The sequence below is a fragment of the Nycticebus coucang genome, chromosome 7 (genome assembly GCF_027406575.1).
Source record: "Nycticebus coucang isolate mNycCou1 chromosome 7, mNycCou1.pri, whole genome shotgun sequence".
Classification (NCBI taxonomy): domain Eukaryota; kingdom Metazoa; phylum Chordata; class Mammalia; order Primates; family Lorisidae; genus Nycticebus; species Nycticebus coucang.
Genome location: NC_069786.1, coordinates 88,098,300 through 88,118,815, shown reverse-complemented (window position 1 = coordinate 88,118,815; position 20,516 = coordinate 88,098,300).

The window sequence follows — 20,516 nt, the reverse complement described above, 5'->3', positions numbered from 1 at the left end:
CGAGGACAAGGCTACCCGGGAAGAGGTACAAGTAAGGCCTTGCATGTGGGAAGTGCTTGGCAAATATTTATCTCTTCAGGTGAAAAATGAGTAGTTGGGAGAAAGTATGCAAAGTACAAATGAAGCCAGAGCTATGAGACCCTCAAACTGGTAGTCTGGCAAATAAAGTGTAAATAAAACAACCATGAACATACTATTCTATAGTGTTTCTCTCAAACATGGACCCCATTATGTACAAGATGCTTTGCAGGAAGAAAAGAGGGCAGGAACAGGGGGCCTCTGGAGCCTGGAATATTTTGCAATCTGGCTGAAGGGACCAGACATAAATGCAGGAAAAGATGACTAACAAGGCACGTGCAGAATGTGAATCTTTCTCCACAAACTCAAGTAAGCGAGAAATGTAAGTTCTGTTTCTTCACAGTAAAACAGGTACACTTTTTAAAATATAGAATATAGTGAATATCTATAATTATTCTCTAATTATAAGAACAGGTTTATTTCTTATTTATTTATTAATTTTTTTTTACCCATTTTGATCTATTTAGCTCTGCTATCCTAGCTAAAATGCAGTGGTGTCATCATAGCTTACTGCACCCTCAAATTTGTGGGCTCAAGCAATCCTCTTGCCTGAGCCTTCTGAGTAGCTGGGACTACAGGCACCTACTACTCTGCCTGGCTATTTGCCTTCCTGCCTTCCTTCCATTCTTTCCTTTTCTTTCTTTCTTTTGTAGAGTTGGAGTCTGGGCCTTACTCAAGCTGCTCTGACACTCCTGAGCTCAAGTGATCCTCCCACCTCGGCCTCCCAGAGTGCTAGGATTATAGGTGTGCACCGCTCTACCTAGCCATAATAACAGGTTTAGATCCTTCTGGGTGGCAGAAACGTAATCCTAGACAATTTAAATACTCCCCCTTTCCTCATGGTATAAGCTCTAAGTATGAGGGTGGCAAGAGAAGAGGGGGAGATCTAGGAGGAATAGACAGGTGTCCAAATTGACATCTGTTGAGAACTAGTGCCTTCATCCGGTCTTTGGGGACTGAACTGCCAAGATGCTGCTTGGATAGACCTTGTTCCCATTCAAGGGATCCTTTAGGTTCAGTGATTGTCCTTGCTAAGACCTGTGCATGCCCCAGGATCTGGGTTGGGGATGGGGGTCTGTCCAAGGACCTTCAGCAATTCTGCGCACTTCATGAGCACACTGGAATCCTCCTCAAAGCCATATCAAGTTGGGCTGGGGGCCGTCTGTGAGGCAACTCTGGCCCATGCATCTACACAAACTCCACAGCCATTTTTATTCTGGCATCTTAAAGCCTCCTTAAGCTTTATCTGCATTTGGGGCAGTCACTTCTACTCACCTGGGATTTCTGTGGTCTCCCATCCAAAACAAACCAGCAACTCATGTTCTTTGTTTCTCCTCTGATACTCAGGGGAACTTAGGACTCTTGACTCATCAGATGACCCTTTGCAGTGGGAAATCTCGTTCTTGCGTTGTTGTGTATTCTCTCAAATCTTTTAACTTTGCCCGAGAACGTCTTGTTCCCTGTAGGGGAACATTTGAACCCAAGTCAGAAAAATGTGTTTTGTTTTGTTTTTTCTTTGAGTCAGTGGGTGGCCCATGGTCAAGTTGCATGATGGAAGAAGGGCTAAAGAGTTACAGGAAAACACACAGACAAAATTCTCAGATAATAGATTAAGACATTTTGCTTCCAACTGTTTATGTGAATGTACAGGACACTAATGGAAGACACGGACGGGTCTAGACTTGTGACGGGCCCGGGGTTGCTGGATACGTGTCTGAGAAACTGACCTAATCTTCCCTTAGTCTGACAGTCAACACTCAGGAAGTGCAAGGGGCACTCCGCACACACTACTGATGGATAGCCTTGCACATAGCCAAAGTTTCCACGTGGTCTGGCAAGAGAAGAGACCAGTGGAGACTAGGCTTCCCATAATTGCATAAAGGGGCCATCTCACTCTTGCACAAGAGATGGGAGAGATGGGACAGACCCCAGGGAGGTTTTCTGGGGTACCAACCCTCCATGTGGGGTTTACTCCTGTCTTATGTCACCATCTCTTTACATTTAGGTTTTCTTCACCATCGGTTATGTCTGTCAATGTCATTCACCCACCGTTACATTCGTGCAAAATATCTCCACGGTATAAAGTTCGATGAACACATTTTATAAACATTAATATAAGTGTTAATATTGTTATTCTTAGCAAGTCTAATCAATGACTTTGGGCAAGTCTCTTAACCTCTTTATTTATCCATTCATTTAACAAATATATTTTTAAGCCCCTACTACATGCTAAGCACGGTGCTACTTGTTGGAATGTAGTAAGTAAAACACGCATAGTTGCTACTCTTTTTGTTCTATTTGAGACAGAGTCTCACTCTGTGCCCCTGGGTAGAGTGGCTGTGGCTTCACAGCTCACACAACCTCACGCTCTTGGGCTCAAGTGATTCTCTTGCTTCAGCCTCCCCAGTGGCTGGGACTACAGGTGTCTACCACAACATCTGGGTATTTTTAGAGACAAGGTCTCACTCTTGTTCAGACTGGTTTCGAACTCCTGAGCTCAAGCAATCCACCCGCCTCCGCCTCCCAGAGATTACAGGTGGGAGCCACTGCACCCGGCCGACCATAGTTGCTACTCTTGTGGGACTTATAGATTTGTGAGAGAAACTCAAAACTAATTTTTAAAAAAATCACACAAATATAGAAAAACTTCTAATAATCACTATGAAGGAAATGAAGGAAAAGTTCATGGAACTACTCAGAGGGCAAAGGAGGCTCTTTTTGAGGCAGTGACATTAAGATGATACTGCAAAATTCAAGGTTGAGTACAGGTGAACTTGAAGAGGACTTGGTGAAGAGCTAGCACTTCAGACTGAAGAAACAGCATTTTCAAAGACCACTGGCTGGGAAGATGCATCATGAGGTGAATCCAGAAGTAGTGAGCAGGGCCTCATGGACGAGATTGAGGATTTTTTATCTTTTTATTCAGAGCAACTGAAAGGTTTTATGTATTATCATGGCACATTCAACTTTGCATTTTTAAAAAGAGCACTGCTTGCTGTGGCATCGTCTCTGCTACATCTCAGCCACCCATCCTTAGAGTTACATCAGAGTTCACAGTAATAAATCTTAGTCCCTGGATATGACCTCGACTTCTGTGGTGGGAGCCATTCCTCCAGGAAGCCTGTTCTTTCATTGCAACAAGACCTCTAATCTCTTCTCACTCTACTGTCTAAGTGTGTCTAAGATTCAGTGGTCCCTTGCTCCAGCCACTTTCATTAATCTCTAACATTATGTTCTCTAAGTCTTCCTTGTATGCCAATATGCCATGCACCCTGCAGAACCCAGTATATAGCACAGTGTCTGGCACAGAGCAGATATACAATAAAAATGCATCAATGAATGAACACAGTTAGGTCTAGCATGCATGATCACGATTTCCTCACCTTACATTCAGCTTTTCTTTTCTTTTCTTTCTTTCTTTTCTTTTTTTTTTTTTTTTTGAGACAGAATCTTATTATGTTGCCCTGGGTAGAGTGCTGTAGCATCACAGCTCACAGCAACCTCTAACACTTGGGCTTAAGTGATTCTCTTGCCTCAGCCTCCCAAGCAGCTGGAACTATAGGCACCAGCTGCAACACCCAGTTATTATTTTTTTTTTTGGCAGTTGTCATTGTTGTTTAGCAGGCCTGGGCTGGGTTCGAACCCACCTACCTCGGTGTATGTGGCTGGTGCCCTACCCACTGAGCTAGGTGCAGCCACATTTAGCTTTTCAACTCCCTGCAATCTGGCTTCTGCTTTCAACACTCCATAGAAACTGATCTTGGTAAGGTCACCAATGGCTTCCTTGTTCCCAAATCCAAGAATATGTTTTAGTTCTCATTTTCTCTGACTTCTCAGATGCCTTCTGACCCCTTCTGTTTTTTGGATCATTTCTAGGGAGAAGGTTGAGCCTTCTGATTTTTCTCTTGCACCAGATGGTATGGCTCTATGAATTGTTCCTTCCATTTTCATTACTGATTACTGATCCCTCATCTCTACCAACTTAGAAAAAGGTAGAGTTCCCTAGAGTTCTGACCCAGGACATCTTTCTTCTCTTCTCATGCTTCCTTTCATCCCAGAAAGACTCAGGACTGCTTCCACACAGAGCTATGCTGGGAACTCCTAAATCTATATGAATAATTCCAATCTCTCTTTTGAGTTCCACACAAATAAGTACTTGCTTAACAGTTTCTCTTGAATGTTTCTTTGGTCTCAAACTCATCATACTGAATTGTACAAATGAACTTACATCTCTTGGTCCCCTGGGAAATGGTAGTACCATTAACCCTCTTGTCTAAGTGAGGGTTACTTGACTTACCAGCCACACATGTAATCAACAAATCCTGCCGAGTCCATATAGCTTAAGTGTCTCTCAAAGTCATTCACTTTTTGTCATTCAGGCTGCCATAATCATTTGGCTGAAATAATACAAAAGCTTTTGTATTGGCCCTCCCCATCTGGTCTTTTAAAAAGTGCACTTCTGGTTGGGCACAGTGACTCAGGCCTGTGATCCTAGCAGTCTGAGAGGAGGTGGGAGGATCCCTTGAGCTCAGGAGTTTGAGACCAGCCTGAGTAAGAGGGAAACCTGATCTCTACTAAAAATAGAAAAATTAGTTGGTCATGGTGGTACAAACCTGTAGCTCCACCTACTCAGGAGCCTGAGACAGGAAAATCCTTGAGCCCAGAGGTTTAAGGTTGCTATGAGCTAGGTTGGGGCCATGGCGCTCTAGCCTGGGTGACAGAGTGAGACTCTGTCTCAAAATAAATAAATAAATAACCAGCACACTTCTTGGAGCCAGACCATATTATGTCACTTCCCTGTCTGAAGCTCTTTACTACTTCTCCCTGTCCAGTGAGCACTCTCTCCATCTCCCAGCCCCTCTGCTCCGCTCTTTCTGCTCTTCACTTACAATGGACGTTTTCAGTTCTTTGAATTTAGCAGGCTCCTTCCCACTCTAGGGCCTGGGCAAATGGCATGTCTTTTGCCTAAAATGCTTACCCACCTTCCTTTCATCTTGTTACCTGACTCCCTCCTACTGTTACTTTCTCTGGGAAGCCTTCCCTGCTTCCAACACTAGGTTACATCCATCTGTTTTACATTCCTTTGCACATTTGCCATGGTTTACTTTCATACCATTATTTCTCTGATGTTTATATTTCTTGCTAGATTATAAGTTATGAGGGTCAGAGTAGGACCAGCCTTGCTTAAATTTGTAGCAGTAGCACCTATAGAAGTAACTGACTAGCTCATGGAGATGTTAAATCAATAGCTCTTTTCTAATGCTAATTTACATCAGGTAAATAGTTTTGACTCTGCATTGTCATGTAAAACTGAAAGTCAAGTTTATCTCTCATGGTATAGCCTGAGCCAAGGAAAATTTGTATTGCATTTGAGTGCCCAGCTATTGAAAAGTAACATACTTAATTTGATTTAATGACATGTATTTGAGCCTTCAATGAGCAGACCACTGTTACAACAGTGAGGCAGAATGAAGTAGGTATAACGATTGTCCCCATTTCACTGTCCCTCTTCTCTGGAGCACAGAAAGGTTAAGTAACCTGTCCAAGGTCATACAACTAGTAACTGATAGGGCTAGGATTTAAAGAAACTTGCATTTGAATTTGGATTTGAAACGGAGCCCGGCATCCATCCATTATCCCAGGCTGCTGAGCCCCTAAAAACTTTCTTCCCTTTATGGAATAATGCACAGGGTGCCCTTGTGTCTGACAGCTCCTCACCTCACCCTAGATAAAGAGCTGTAGGCCTAGGAAGTTACTTAGTTGACAGGCTGGTACACGGATCTTTTTTTGCCAAGGATGCTAACAACACAAGGTGTTTCCACTCATGGTGCTCATTTAGGGGGACGAGCGCCACCTGGTGGACATAGCTTGAATTTTCCACTCAATATTTGTTAATCGCTAACACAGCTCCATATCCATGTTGATTTTAGTATGTAATTAAATAAATTGTTATGTAATAATATACGTAGGCACTGTGCTGGGCTCCTGAGGGATAAACTTCTCTTTTTGTCCCTTTTCTGTTTGCATTTAATTTTTATTGAGTCTACAACGAAGTTTGATTAAAAACAAATAGAAGGAACTGTTTTGTCATTGCCATTCGTTCAGTGCTTTTCTCCTTTTTAATTGTAAGAGAGGAGAAAATTATAAGCAAGTAGACTTAAATTCTGTGACCTATGGCATTTACATCACACGATTGTCTGGAGAATTAAATAAATTAATTTGTACAAAGTGATAGGTCAGTGCCCAGCGCACAATAGACGTTCAGTAAGTGTTATCTATTATTTTTGCTATTCCACAGGGGACGTGGATACTTTCCTCTTCTAGAGGATTGAGACAAAGATAAACAAACATCTCAATTTCTGGAGAGTCATTCCTTTTGAAAGCAAAGATGGCACAGGAGAGAAGTTTAAATATTACAACTTGACATAAAATCACGGATTCAAGTTTTCATTCATTCCATAAATAATTCTTGATTCCCTGCTACGGTGGAGACAGGCTGGAAGCAGCACTGAAGAACAAGAGTCCTGCCCCACAGAACCTGGAGTCCAGAGACAGGCTTTATTTTCCAGTAGAGGCGTCTAATGCCTTTTTCTGGGGAAGGTTGGTGAGAAATGAGGGAGAGGTGGAGTTCGTCTCAGGTAGCCCTGGTTAGTGCCCCTCTCCGATTCCTCCCTCCAAGCAACTTTCTGTAGCAACTTAAAAACCCTCTTTCTTGATAACTAACAAGTAATCCATGCTGAAATTGTAACTATTGCCTTTGAAGCTATTACCTGGTAATATAACCTTCCAGAGGGGTATTTGGATTTTAAGGCAACCCAACCAAAAGATCACCGAATGTCCTTTTTAAATTTTAATTTTTTAAATTATTATGGGTACATAATAGTTGTACATCTTTATAGGGTACATGTGATGTTTTGATGTAGGTATACAATATGAATTAACTAAATCAGGATAATTGGGGTTTCCATCACCTTAGGTATTTACCATTTCTTTGTGTTAAGAAAATTCCAGTTCCACTATTTTAGCTATTTTAAAGTATACCCTAACTTACTATTGATTATTGTCAATTTGTTGTGTTGTTAAGTGTTATTTATTCATGCCATTTAACTGTATCTTTGCACCCATTGTCCATCCTCACTTTCTTCCCCAACCTCCACTACCCTTCGCACTAGGGAAGGTAATCATTATTCCACTCTCTGTCTTCAAAGGAGGATCAATCCTTATATCAAAAAGATATCTACACTGTCATGTTTATTACAACTCTACTCACAACCCGAGTATCCATTAACAGACGAAAGGTCCCTAGGCACAGTGGAATGTTATATAACCACAAAAAAGAATAAAATCCTGCATTTGCAACAACATGGACAGAATTGGAGAGCATTACTTTAAGTGAAATAAGCAAAGCACAGAAAGATAAATCTCCACGTTCTCACTCATATGTGGAACAAATATCCTTTTTAACCTTGAGATTTTTAGTTAAAAATTTAGTTCAATAATATATGAGCAGAATCCTCAGATGATAGGTTAAGGCATTTATAACCTGATCTATAAAGTAGTGGCTAAATGACTATTAGAAAAATGTGAACAATGAATATATATTAGTAAGTGACATGATTTCAAAAGGGAAAAGCTTGGGAAAAGGAAAAAAGCACTATGCAAATCTGAGATATTATTCCGCTCACTGTATGCCTACTCACGCTTTCAATGACATTGGTACTGAGAGTTCAATCTGGGACCATATTTCAGGCACCCTGGGTCCAGACATTGTGTTTATAACAGCTGTCATATAAATAAGCTCCGTAAATCCAGGGTTGCTTTGATGAGATAAATGCTGCCTGCATTTCTCCAAAGATCTCTCTGGACAAAGCATTGGTTGAAAGAGTTTAATTACACTTCTGTTGCTCTTCAGTGCCAAATAATAGATCACAATTCATAAAGGGCTTTCTGCTCCGATTTAAACATTAAAATTGGTCCTACCTCTTTTGTGAGCTTATCTATCTGCTTTCTGTCTTGCCTTGCCACTTTCCACCATCAATCATCAGGAGGTAGAAGACAAAGCAAAACAAAAGTACAAATACAAATAAAACACTCCTGTTCAGAGGGAATAACGACAGAGTACAAGTATAGACTCAAATAAAATTAATGTCTGGGTGAACATGGATGCAGAGGAAATAGGTGCCAACCCATCAAAGTGGCCGCTAAACCCTTAATGCTTCATGTCTCGTTAGGTTTAAGTCACAGATCTAGCACCAAGTGGTACATCCTAGGATCTTGCCTCCTAACATCCCCTAAACCATCACCAGGCTCCCTGCCCCATGTTTGTCAGACTTTCCACTGGGGAAGATGGGACAGCGGAGCCTCACTCAAGTTCTCCACTCAAGGTGACCCACACCCTCCCTCCTTTCCCCAATCGGTTCAACTTTTAGGGAGACAGTATCTCCTTCTCATAATAAGATGGGGGCCCTGCTATAAACTAACATCCTCCCATGTTGCTCAGTTCATTAGGAAAGTATTAGGGCACTAGCAATCCAGAACTTTTATATGAGAGTCACTAAATAAATGTCAGTCTAATTGAATTGAATAGCAAGAGGCCCACAGCCAAGCAGTGGCAGGCAGAACCCCTGGGGCCTGTCTGAACCCACCACTGCTGAGCGATGCCAAGTGATCCAAGGCATTTTATCTCCCAGTGACTGGTTTCTTAGCCTGCCAGACACTGTGTCAAACCACCAGTCTGGTTCAATCTAAGAAAATTGCTCCATTAAATGACTAATATTTAAGGAGAGGAGAGGGGTATTGACTCTCAAATTACAACTTAAATGAACCTGACATTTATTGTATTTCATCTGCATTTTCCTAAGTGATCGTTTTATATTTTTTAAGCTCCTGCTGGTGACTGTTTTCTGATGCAGAGAATTGAAAGAGTTTCCAAGTCCCATTATTATACCATGAGTGGCCTCTTGGCTGGAGAACGGTTCTTCCCAGACATTCTGTTTTGTCCAGGTTGCCTGATCCAGGTCATTGTGAAGACTTAGGAGAGTCCCAGATACCCCCTGCCAGTGAGTGACTTTTTTGAGCCAATCACAAATTAGAAGTTAATTGCTCTAATCTCAATGACACTAGCTAATTCAGCCTCTTGTTTAAAGTTAAAAATCTGTCTTACTACAGACAGCCTTAAATTGACTACAGTTTGCAAATATTGCCCAAATTGTTGGGACTTTCCAAAGTTACTCTGAGCACAATAGGAATATTGTACAGACTAATTACAGAAATATGGTAAGAGTTTTGTTTAAAAACAAATACGGGACAGGCTGGGTGTGGTGAATTTTATTCAATATTAAAAAGGCAAATCCAGCACATTATGGCCCGGGGGAAAGACTCACCTTGGAGTTAAAAAACCCAGGTCTGGAGTTTTGGTTCCTTTGTCTCATACTGTCATGAAGTACCACACCATAAACACTGCTTGAGACTACACAAGACGGCTTTTGTTCACTTATGTTTAAGGGTCAAAGCGTAGACCTCCTAGGCAGAAGGCCTATAGGTTTGCTTTTCCCTGTTCCCTGGAAACCACAGGGAACCACCAGCACAGCAAAGGTCAAAATGCAAACTATTTATATTAATAAACTAAACAAACACTTTTATAACTTCTGGTATTAGAAATATTATACAGGGCATGTTTCTAAAGAAGCTCTTACTACATAAAATAGATTTCTTTTAAACGATCTCTTGATTTTAGCAAATTTGCCTTTGAAATAGATCAGACTGTATATGGAACCAGCACATTATACCTCATGATTGCATTATCGTACACAGCTATGATTTAATAAAAAAAAAAAAAAAAGAAAGAAAGAAAGAAATAGATCAGATCCATCCTTTGTTCTCCCTACTCCTTTAGTCCAGGCTCTCAGAGCGTCTTCTGGATTCCACCAAATCATCTCTAAATGCTCTTCCTGCCTCCAGACTTGCTCCTGCTCCGGGATTTTTTACCCAAGGCTGCCTTAAATTAAAATCTAAAACCTCAAACCAAACTAAGCTAAATTATAAATAATAAAGGTATATATACATACGGAATAACTTTTTAAAAACTCGGGGTTAATGAACAAAAATAGAGCAAAATATAGAATAGTATTAGCCTCTTAGAGAAGCATGAAAATGGAGCCATGGAATAAGAAATGTCCTCATTCTTAAATTGGATAAAAATATTTTACTTTGTGTACTAGGTGATGAGTTCACAAGTATTCATTCTACTATTCTGATCCACAATTTATATATGTGATAGCTGGTAGCCTTTTTTAAAATAACCAAATATTACATAATAAAGTAGTTTAAGTGATTTAAAGAGATGTGTTAAGTTAACATTAGCACAGGATTATACAGGTACTTGAAAGTGGAAGGAATATGACCAAACTTTAGGAAACATTGGCCTAAGGGAATATATCGGTATTTCTTAGCAGACCATAAAAAGCACAATCTGGCTTGAGTTTTTCACTGACTCCCTCCCAACCACAGCAAATAAGCCATAATCTCTCAGATTTCTGTGCCTTCGCACCTGCTATTTTCTCCTGCTGAACCATCTATTCTCTGCTTGATGAACTCCTACTCATTCTAGAAAACCCAGGTTAGATGTTACCACTTTCCACTGGTAGAGTTATTTCCTCTTTACGCTCCCAGAGCATCCTATATGTTAACCACCCTTTGTTATTGCACCCTTGCACTGTGTGTTCCTTTTTGTTTGCTTGTCAATCTTTCCATCAAAATAATCAATTCCTTAAGACCAAGGCTTATATGACTTTGCACATCCAGTACTCAGGGCAGTGAACGGTTCTGAGAAGGTGTTACTCCATAAAGAGCTGAGGACTGATTTCCACCAGTACCGTGACCTCTAGCTCACTCAGATTTCCAAAGAATATAGCAATTTGAAGGCTAATCCTGCAATCAGAGGGCAGTCAATGACAAATAAACAAACACTTGAAAGAAGAAAGATTACAGAAACAAAAAGCGCTGAGCCCGGAGTACTTTTGATGATGGAAGCTGTGCAGGAGAAGGACTGAGGTAGTATCATTGAAACACCACTCTGTGTGCAGGTCCCATACAGAAAATGCTGGGACCTGCCATCTTTAGCTCACAGAAGCTTCTGGAACCTCTTTGATTGAAGGAGACTAAAAAGGGGAAAGGGGATTCAGAGAAAAATATAACAGATAACAAGGAGAAAGACAGAAAGCCTTATCTCCAAGGCAGTGAACATCCACTCTCCATACCAACCTAGGATAGGTGAAGTTGGCATGAGCTGCAGCCACATCAGGAGCATTCACTCTGAAGCACACCCTGGGAGAACAAGGATGCCTGCAGTGCTAGACCCAATGGTTTAGGTAAAAGCAGTGGATTAAGGCCACATTGTCTCGGAGGAGCCCCCCATTTTCCTCTATCATTCATATAACAATTTACTGAGCACTAATTGACAGACATAATACAGATGCTAGGACAGCCTAAAGATTATTAAGATTTTTGTCCTTGCCTTTAATAAACTCACAGCCTACAGGGGGAAAATTTACAAATCAAATTAAATGTAATAAATATCCTGTGTGAAGTATAAACAGAGATGTGGAGTCATAGACGAGAGAAAGCTGTCTTGATTTAAAGATATTGACAATGAAATAACAGATAAAAGGGTTAATATATCTGAATATAGAAAAGGCAAGGAATTTTGACAGATATAGGAAAAATGAGATGTGGAAGGGGGAAGGAATAATGTAAGCATGTAGTAAATTCTGAGAACCTAGTGTATGGCACATCTTTTTCAGTCTAGAGGAATTAGTTCAGAAATCTTTGAGTCTGTCCCAAATAAAAAATATTCCTATGGCACATAATACTTCTTGATAAGACTTAGGAAAATGAGGCCATAATAGAGAAAAATAAAGGGGATATAGTAGCCCCACAATTATGCATTACAGCAAAAATTATATATATGCTTTCAGTATCATGTGTAATAATGTAGAACACAACTAGCCCCAGCCAAAAACCAAAAAAAAAAATAATAATAATAATATAGAACACAAATATGAATTGCTTTTAAAAAAATATATATATATATATTTTTTTTTTATTGTTGGGGATTCATTGAGGGTACAATAAGCCAGGTTACACTGATTGCAATTGTTAGGTAAAGTCCCTCTTGCAATCATGTCTTACCCCCAGAAAGTGTGACACACACCAAGGCCCCATGCCCCACCCTCCATCCCTCTTTCTGCTTCCCCCCCCAAGGGTGTGGGGTTGAATTAGTCATAATTTGTGGCTCATAATACACTCTTCCTTGGTTAATGCATGAAACTAATTTATTATTTGCTTTTCAATTGGATAGTTATTTTTAATAATGTAACTAAATTTCTGCTTCTGGCAGAAGTTACATAGTAACTGATAGTGAACTTCTGCTCTGATTGCAAACAACTAGAAAACTGGATATGATGCAGAAAAAAACATAACTTTCAAATATTGGAAAACAGGTAAATGATCCCTGAGGAAAGGAATCAAATAAAGTAGTCCTATGATCACTCAGTATTTCCATATGGAGACACTTTCTGAACTGTGCCACAGGTAGGAGCAAGCAGAGTACACAGGTCTCACCACTATGAGGAAATAGAAATTGGTAAGGCAGGAAAACTCAGACATACAAGTGTGTAAAACAAAAATGTCCAGCATCTAATAAAAAATACTACATATAGGAAGCAAGAAAATGTGACAAATGACCAGGGAAAAAGTAAGTCATTGGAAAAAGAATAATAATTTCTTATTAAAAACATGAGCCAGAACATAGCAACATCTCAACATGCTGAAAATGAAAACATGATTTAACATACCAAAAGCAAAAATGCTGTCAACCTAGAGTTTTATGTTCAGCAAGAAATATCTTTCTACAATGAAGGTACTGGATGTACATTCCTTCATTGACCACTACAACAATGGTTTTAAACCCTGACAGCACTCAGAGTAGTCACTGAGAAAGGCTGAGCAAACCAGGCAAGGTCTGTGATTGCTTCACAAAGAACTAAACAGAGCCTGGTGGTTTGAGACTCCAAATGGAAACCCCAATATGAATATGAAAATGATGGGGAAAATGGAATGCATTTTAAAAACAAAATTAAACTTTTAGGGGTTAAAACTATAATAAATAAAATAAAAATGACTGCAAGGGATTAATAGCACACCAGATATTTCAGAAGGAAAAATTAGTTAATACAAAGACATAGAACTATGAAAAATATACTACACGGAGAAAAACAAAAAAGACCAAAGAAAATAAAAATAACAGAGCATCACTGACCTGTGGAACAATAAAAATTCATCTAAAATATGTGCAACTGGAATTCCAGAAGGAGAGGAGCGAAATGGAGAAACAAAAAGATATTTTAAAGAAACAATGGCTGAGAAACTGAAAACATGTTGAAAACTATAAACAACTATATTTGAGAATTGCAGCAAACACAAGCAGAGAAAACATTTAAAAAATAAAATTATACAGAAACACATCATAAAGCTTTGAAAATCATTGACATAGAAAATGTTAAAAGGAAGCATAGTGGGGGAAAAACATAGAGTACAATGATCCAAGACAGCTGACATTGTCAGAAACTGTACAAGACCAAGAAATGATTCAACATCTTTAAACTACTGAAAGAAAAAGAAAATTGTCAAGATAGAAGTCTACATTCAGAAATTCAGATAAACAACACCTGAGAGAATTCATCACCAGCAGATGTTCCCTACAAGAACTGCTGACAGAAGTATTTTAGGCAGAAAGAAAAATGAAACTAAGAACAGATGTGATGATTAGAACACAAAGGCAAATAAATGCAAAATTACTTTTAAAATATTAGCAAAACAAATCTAATCCTATTTTAACTACATTTTAACCATATTTTAAAAGGATAATACATCAAGAAAAAGTAGAGTTTATCCTAGCATGCAAGGAGAATGCAATATTCAAAAATCAATAAATGTTGATCATCATATAAACATATTAAAAAACTTAAACCCTATAGTCTTCTCAATAGATACAGGAAAAGCATTACAAAAAGTCCACCATCCACCCATGATACATATACTATATACTCAGCAAAATAGAAATACGGGGAACTTTAAATTGATAAGGGCTATTTACAAAAAGCCTATAGATAATAGTATACTTCATAGTGAAAAACTGAGTGCTTTCCCCTTAAGATAAGGAACGAGGTAGAAATGCCAATTCTACCATTAGCATTGTAGAGGTCCTAGGTAATGTAATAAGAGAAGAAAAGAACATTAAAAGGCTGCAGAATCAAAAACAAAGATGGTAAAACACACACAGACACAGTGATTATCTATATGGAAATCCCTAAGATGCCTTAAAAATGGTATAAGAACTAATATGTTAAGCGAAGTTGTAGGTACAAGATCGACATTCAAAAATCAATTGTATTTCTATATATTAGCAACAAGTAACTAGAAATTGCTATAAACAACACCATTTATAATAGCAGTATAAAAATTAAAACAAATACAGATAAACCAAAGAAAGGTGGGCAGGGCCTGCCCACTGAAAACTGAAAACTGCCAAACATTGCTGTGAGAAATTAGCGGTGACCTGGGAGGGAGTCTTGACCAACTGTATCGTTCTCATTGTAAAGTCACAGCTATTTAGATCATTTTGTATTTGTAAAATTAACCAATGGAATAGAGAGTTTAGAAATGTCCCTCTAATCTAATAAAAATTTGGGGATGACAGGAGTAGCATGTCAGGTCAGTTGGAAGAGAAAGATACGCAAAAAAGCAATGTTGGATTTCTTTCCTACCACGTACAAAATCGACTTAAGATAGTTTAAGTCAACTAATAAGATAGATTTACTTAAATATAAAATATAAAACTTTAAAATTCATTCTAGAAAATAGAAGTAAATATGATTTAGACCTTGGGATAGGGAAAGATAACTCCTACAGGATTTTGTTAGTATCTCCTTTAAACATAAATCCATTGTATTAAAATTAGTATATTTTGCTCATCAAAAGATAGCTTAAAGAAAATGAAAAGAAAAACGTGACATCAAGAGAAGATATTTACAATACACACGTGAGTAGTATCAAGATAATTAGTATCAGCTCGGTGCCTGTGGCTCAAACGGCTAAGGCACCAGCCACATACCTGAGCTGGAGGGTTCGAATCCAGCCCAGGCCTGCCAAACAACAATGACAGCTGCAACCAAAAAATAGCTGGGCGTTGTGGCAGGTGCCTATAGTCCCAACTACTTGGGAGGCAGAGGCAAGAGAATCGCTTGAGCCCAGGAGTTGGAGGGTGCTGTGAGCTGTGATGCCACAGCACTCTACCCAGGGTGACAGCTTGAGGCTCTATCTCAAATAATAATAATAATAATTATTATTATTAGCATCAAGAATATATAGTTTCTACCAATCAATAAGAAAAAATATATAAAATTAGAAAAAGAAATTAAAAGACATTTCTCAGAAGAAGAAATAATAATGATATGAAGAATAAATATGAAGAAACATTCAATATCATTAGTAATGAGAGAAATACAAATCAAGACCACAGTGTGATACCATTTTATATCTATTTGGCAAAAATACAGAAGAAATGTTAAATTTTCAAGCAATAAGAATCTAATACATTCCAGTCTGGCTGAAGGACAGACAGTGTATATAAGTAATCTCACAAAGGCAGTTTGAAGCTTACCCATGGACAGTGTTAAATGCTCATCTGTGTAGTTTAATTCTTTTTTTTTTGTTAAGTCATAACCATGTACATTAATGCATTTATGGGGTACAATGTGCTGATTTGATGTACAATGTGGAAAGCTTACATCAAACTTGTTAACGTAACCATCACCTCACTTATTTGTTGTGGTAAGACATTTATACTCTTAATAGTTTTGAAATGTACCATTGCATTATGCATATTAGGTGAGGTACCTCCTTGCCGCCTCCCCTCTCCCCTCCCCTCTCCTTCCTCTTCCCTCCTTCTTTCTGGACTATAGTTTTGTTTTATCATTCATATAAATGTGTAGGTGATTATATATCGGTTTCATAATAGTATTAAGTACATTGGATACTTTTTCTTCCATTCTTGAGATATTTTACTAAGAAGAATATGTTCCGGCTCCAGAAGATGTAATGTCTCCATCTTTTTTGGCTACATAGTATTCCATAATACACATACATCACAATTTCTTAACCCATTTATGGGTCGATGGGCACTTGGGCTGCTTCCATGACTTGGCAATTATGAATTGGGCTGCAATAAACATTCTGGTCCAAATGTCTTTGTTGTAAAATAATTTTTGACCATCTGGTCAAAATATATCTAGTAGAGGAACTGCAGGATTGCATGGCAGGTCTACTTTTAGTTCCTTGAGTATTCCCCAGACTTCTTTTCCAAAAGGCCATACTAGCTTGCATTCCCACCAGCAGTGAGGAAGCGTTCCCTTCTCTCCACAGTCACGCAACATCTGTAGTTTTGGGATTTTGTGATGTGGGCTAATCTTACTGGAGTTAGATGATATCTCAAAGTGGTTTTGATTTTCATTTCCCTGATAATTAAAAATGATGAGCATTTTTTCATGTGTTTGTAGGCCATGTGCCTGTCTTCTTCAGAGAAGCTTCTGTTCAATTCTCTTGCCCACAAAGAAATGGGGTAATTTGTTCTTTTCTTATTGATTAGTTTGAGTTATCTGTGGATTCTGGTTATCAGACCTTTGTAGGAAATGAAACCTGCAATTATCTTCTCCAATTCTGAAGGCTGTCTGTTTGCTTTACTTACTGTGCTCTTGGCCCTGTAGAAGCTTTTCAGTTTGATGAGATCCCACTGATATATTTTTGGTGTTGCTTTGATTGCCAGGGGGATTCATTGGGGGAAAGACTCCCTATTTATCAAATGGTGCTGGAGAACTAGTTGGTGACCTGTGGAAGAGAAACCAGACCCACACCTTTCACCATTAACAAAAATTGACTCTCACTGGATATATGATTAAACTTAAGACATGAAACTGTAAAAATATTAGAAGAGAGTGCAGAGAAAACACTTGAAGAAATTGGCCTGGAAGAATTTTTTTTTTATTAAATCATAGCTGTGTACATTAATGTGATTTTGGTCTTCTGGGTATATACCTAGTAGAGGAATTATAGGATTGAATGGCAGATCTATTTTCAGATCTCTAAGTGTTCTCCAAACATCTTTCCAAAAGGAATGTATTAATTTGCATTCCCACCAGCAGTGTAGAATTGTTCCCTTTTCTCCACATCCACGCCAACATCTCTGGTCTTGGGATTTTGTGATATGGGCTAATCTTACTGGAGTTAGATGATATCTCAAAGTAGTTTTGAAAAACTAGAAGTTTTGAAAAATGCAAAAGTAGAAATTTGCATTTCTCTGATGATTAAAGATGATGAGCATTTTTTCATATGTCTGTAGGCCATCCTGTCTTCTTCAGAGAAGTTTCTCTTCAAGTCCCTTGCCCAGCCTGCGATGGGATCACTTGTTCTTTTCTTGCTTATACATTTGAGTTCTCTATGGATTCTGGTTATTAAACCTTTGTCGGAGACATAACCTGCAAGTATCTTCTCCCATTCTGAGGGCTGTCTGCTTGCTTTACTTACTATGTTCTTGGCTGTGCAGAAGCATACTAGAAGAGAGTGCAGGGAAAACCCTTGAAGAAATCAGTCTGGGTGAGTGTTTTATGAGGAGGACCCCCCGGACAATTGAAGCAGCTTCAGAAATACACTACTGGGACCTGATCAAACTGGAAGAATTTTACAATTCTTGTGTAGTTTAATTTTAGAATTAAAAATTTAGAATTAAAATTATTTTTAATAATAGAATTAAATAGAATTAAAATTATTAATTTTAGAATTAAAATTAAACTACACAGGGGCAACCTCTATAGCCAGAGGCAATAAGGCAACCTCTGGCTACTCAGAGGTTGTAAGGCAACCTCTGGCTACTCAGATTCTCTCATTGAAATGAAAAACACCTTTTCCCCAGGTAGTGATCTATGACTTACCTTTTCAATACATCTTCTCCCTCTTCTGAAACCACTGGTTTAATATTTTATTTTACAGAATGTAAAGCATGAAGGAAAATTTTCCCCTTTCATATCATTTCTTATTTTGACATACATTTTTCAGTTTTCCAACCTAAAGTAATAAGGAAGATGGGGCTTTTGGTTATTTTGGTAAGTGGGAGACATTTTTATTTTTTTATTTCAAAAAAAAAATGAATGAAACTTTTGGCCTCTCAAATACCTGGAAAGCCCCATAAGAAACAATGGATATGATTTTGCCATTTAGATAAAAAATACATTTGAGGATTCAAATTGCAGAAAAGGTAGCTGTGATTAACAATATTTCACATGAATAACAATGTCATCTAATTTCATCTGACATTACAAAATGCATACGCTTCTTCAAATCACCTTCATCTACTTTTTTATCTGAGTGAAAAATTGAGAGACAAAGATTAAATGACTAAACCTGCTGGTTTCTTAATAGTAAAGTTGGGACTAAAACTCAGTGGTCCCGATTCAGAGCTTCATGTTATCATTCTCCTCTCTTCTTCTTCTCACCTCCCTCTTTCTCCCTCCCTCCCTTCCTTCGTTTTCTTAATATTACTTTGTAATGGCTTTTAAATATATATATTTATTGCCAGGCACAGTGGCTCAGGCCTATAATCTTAGCACTCTGGGAGGCTGAGGTGGGTGGATCACTTGAACTCATGAGTTCAAGACCAGCCTGAGCAAGAGTGAGACCCCATCTTTACTACAAATGAAAAACTGAGCCAAGAGGATTGCTTGAGCCAGAGAGCTTGAGGTTGCTGTGAGCTATAATACCATGGCACTCTACCAAGGGTGACAAAGTGAGACTGTCAAAAAAAAAAGAATAAATAAAAATGAAATAAAATATTTATTGTTGAGAATTAAGAAAAGCATAAAGAAGAAAGTAAAATCACAATCCTATCATTCAGATAACTACTATTAAAATATTAGTTGCTGTAAAATATATTATTTCATTTCTTTTTATAGCTGAATGGTATATGTATGTGTATATATGTATACATACATTACTTTGTAATGGCTTTTAAATATATATATTTGTTGCCAGGCACAGTGGCTCATGCCTGTAATCTTAGCACTCTGGGAGGCTAAGGTGGGTGTATATGTACAGCTGTATATGATATGTATACCATTTATAGCTGAATGGTACAGACACATACATATACCATTCAGCTATAAAAAGAAATGAAATATACATGAATATACATATACACACACACACACCATAATTTCTTTATCCACTCATCAGTTGATAGACACTTAGATTGATTCTATATTTTTGTGATAGGTACACTAAAGCCTTGATTTCATCAGTATACAATTTATCAATGTAACAAAAAACCACTTATATCCCTTACTCTAATGAAAGTATTTTTAAAAATTTAGTTTATAGTTTTTATTCTTTTTTCTTTGTGCACATATATTTTTAACATAGGAACCACACTAACAGATAGCTTTTGTTACGATGAGAGGAAACTTGCCCTTTCCCCGGAAAGCTTGCTGACAGATCAACTCACAATTAAGGCAGATTAATAAGAGAAAGAGGTTTATTTACCATTGACATGGGGAGAATCACAGAGTAATTAGCCAGTGTCCCAATGGAATCCAGATTATTTTTACACATGCCTTTTAGAAGGGAAGGGAAGATGAGAAGTAGAGGTAATTCTGCTGAGGAGCAATAAATGGTTGCTAAGGTAGAATAAATATTAATATAATAGATACTTGAGAGAATGAATGGATGGGGGAGACAGATTGACTTGTACATTAACCTGCAAGACAGGTACAATGTTTAACATGATTTTGTCCAGGTCTGGTTGCATTCTTGATCTTTCTCCTACAATATATTGAGATAACAGGGAAGGGAAAGGAAGTCAATTATTTTGGGGGTGGGTCAGTCTGGTTTATGCAGACGCAGAGAGGGAAAGCTCCTTCCAATGGCCTGTTGATAGCTAAGGGCCTTTAATTCAAAATACTCTTTACATCAAAGAGTCATATTTTGGGGTGAAATTTCCTGAACTTCTTCATTTACATACTTTTTTTACTGCGTGATATAAATATTTTCCCAAATGATTAAGTATTTTTCAAAAACACAGATTTTGTTGTCTGCATAATAGTGCGTATATGAGTCTACTAGAATTGATTTCAGCAGTCCATTCGACTGTTGTATATTGTCTTCAATAATTCACCATTAAGAACAACACAGTACTGTACATACATAACAAATCTTTGTGCACATCTCTGATTGGTTTGTAGTGATAAATTCCTAGAAGTGGAATATCTGGAGCACTTTTTCTGTGTGTATTCTAAAACATATTGTCAAGTTGCCAGTCAGAAAAAGTCTACCAT